We start from the raw sequence: 2926 nt of genomic DNA, 5'->3' as shown, positions 1-2926 counted from the left end.
AATAAATACTCAAAGTAGTAGATACTAATTCTTACTGTATAAGGTCACACAAATCCAGAATTACCATTTGTTGAAGGATGTTTAGGTTAAAAGGATTTTAAAAGGATTTCCACACATTGAATTTGAACTTTTTGTTCCACTGTGGTTATTGGATCCTCTCAGTGGAACCATCTCTAGTCCGACATTGCTTTGCTGGAAGTCTCAAACGTTGTAAATCAATTGTTGACTGAAACGGCATACCAAAGAAAACACATAGAATTCCTTTGAAAGATAGAATGCAGTTTAAAGGGAGCACTTTGTAAATTCTGCTTTGATTCTGTGCATTTTGCATTATATGCTGATGCAGAAACAGGACAGGCCAATCTTACAAATGAACAGATATACAACATATACCGTATGGTGTCCTCACTGATCTTAAAATCTACTAGCAAACAGCCCTCTTTTATTCTATATTTTATCCTTTACTAAAAGTTAAAACAGTTTAATATAGCTACCAAAGAAAAGCTAAATACTGTGGGGTCCTTGGTGCTCTCTGAGCTTGGTGGTTTTCTTGCAGACATTTCATTACCATACTAGGTGACATCATCAGTGCACTGATGATGTGACCTAGTTTGGTAATGAAACCTCTGTAAGAAAACACAAGTTCAGAGAGCACTAAGGACCACCCTGAGTTACAAATGTTCTCCTCTATTGAAAGGCTAAATAAAGCCACAAACACCGTGCCCTACCATTGCAGTCAACTTGCACTGACCTGTTTTTTTAAAAATAAAACACATGAAGAAAAAAAAGGTATTCTTCATCACACCAAAACCAAGACAGAGACATCGCTGTGATCATTCATGTTTAGATATGTTAGCGCCTAGACTGCCCTTGTGCAAACCGATGCTCTGTAATCCATCTTGAAAATGAAATGAAATGAAAAATGAAATGCAGGTCTGTATTTCATCAGTACATTCATTCTGTCTCATTAAGTATTGCTTTGCCTGGTCATATGGCTTCAGGGGCTTCCAAATGCGAGGCCTTATCCTTGATTGAAGATTTGGGGCTTATTTCAAGGCACTATAAATTATTTGGGAATTTTCATACCTCACTGGCTGTTTACTTGCAGAAGTTTCTCCAAGGCTCTCAGCCAGATTCCTAAACCGCAACATTCTCAAAAATCAGTTGTGGTTAAAAGAAAAAAAAATCCAAAGCAAACAAGCGTGTGCCTCATTTATGAATACGATATAATCTCTTTGGTTTCCAAAACTCTTGAGGAAGGACAAATAAATGCTTTTCTCTTTGAGGCAATAAAACAAATCAAGACTACAGTTCCTGAAAATGCTTTGTAATCCATATAGTATATTATTCTGAATAAACACACAGTCATAAATACAGCACATTAGGGTGCTGGGAGTATCTTCTGTATCTTTCAATTTAGAAATTAAATCCCGAATACAGAATAATAGAATTGGAAGAGACCTTGGAGGCCTTCGAGACCAACACCTTGCTCAAGTGGATTAATTGTTCTCAACACATGTATTTTTATCCCTTAACACACTTAGACAAATCTCAGCCTTACTATAAGCAATCTAAATCTACAAACCTTACCCTGTTCTTCATCACTCTGTTTAGACACTCTTGGATGAGGGAGCTTATTCATGCATGTCACAGACAGGACCAAGACGTGGATTCCAGCTCCATTCCTTTCATTCCCCTCTTCTTACCCCTCCTCCATCTGATAACAACAACCAAGAGCAGTGTGAAAGTTCTTAGTTTTCCAAGTTTCCATCAAAAGGTGAAGAGCTACAGGCTCAGTGAGAAAGCAGAATGTGTCAAGAGTCCTGCAATGGGAAGATCATGTGCATATAGTTCTTCTGCTGATCGGTGTGGCAAGAAAAGGAAAAAAAAAGATATTTCCAGCCACATAAATCTGGGAGGATGCTATGCTGGGAATCTTTCCTTTGATTCTGGCCAGATCTGAATTCTGTTCTTTCTTGGCTTACATGACCTTTTTAGGGAAATTTGGTGACTATATTTTTCTATGTGCCCAGTTCATAGAACAAGGTTTTATATCTGGAGGTAGCAACACAAGCACACACACCCGAGAGAGAGAGAGAGAGGGGGGGGGGGATAAGACCAGAGGCCTCTATTAATCTAGTATATAAAGCAGTGCCTCAGAGTAAAGGCCTAGGTACACAAGACAGTTCTGCAAAAGCAATTGGAAATTCCCTGCAGCTGCTTCGTAAATCCCCTTCATTCAGAGGTCATTGCTTGGTGTTTGCAGCCCAGGAACATCTCCACTGGCTACTCTGGATGCTTTTGTTTATATGACAGTTTTTATCCTGGTGCTAAGAGAACCCTGTCAGATGAAGTGTAAGCCACATTTACCTGTAAGTGCCCTACACTCGCTTGTGATGCCTAATCTCTTTTATTGATCCGACGAGCTGGTTTCTGGAGCCATTGATTTTCCTTGCTGTCAGTTTGTGGCTTTGACTCCTTAATGTTTATTTAGACTGGTCTCCATAAATTGCTTCTGGTGCGGAGGGCGAGGAAGGCAGCAGGAGGTCAGGGGTGTGTGTATACCTGTCCAGAAATATAAATCATGGCTTTTGTTCTTCACCGTTGTTTGTGAACAGTGTTTGTTAGGTGAATAAAAAGGAAGTCTTCTACGAAAACATGAAGAAACCATTACTAATTCCCCAGGGTCTGCAATTTTATTGCAGTCTCGGTTTTCAATTTTCTGTATCCTAATGGCACCCCTTGTTATCTGTTCAAACATGTAATGTTTCTTTTTGTTAAAGGGGAAGAGAAAAGGGGGATGAAAAGTAGGGGACAGGAGGGGGTGAGCGAGGAAAAATTGGAAGAAATATTGCTTGTTTGTGCGCATAGAAATATATTCTGAAAACAGAGGGGAGCCTTGTTTGTTTGGGGCTCTTTTGCTTCC

This window comes from Protobothrops mucrosquamatus, unplaced genomic scaffold (genome assembly GCF_001527695.2).
Source record: "Protobothrops mucrosquamatus isolate PMUCROS unplaced genomic scaffold, P.Mucros_1.0 scaffold477, whole genome shotgun sequence".
NCBI lineage: Eukaryota > Metazoa > Chordata > Lepidosauria > Squamata > Viperidae > Protobothrops > Protobothrops mucrosquamatus.
Note: the sequence above shows the minus strand (reverse complement) of the source record.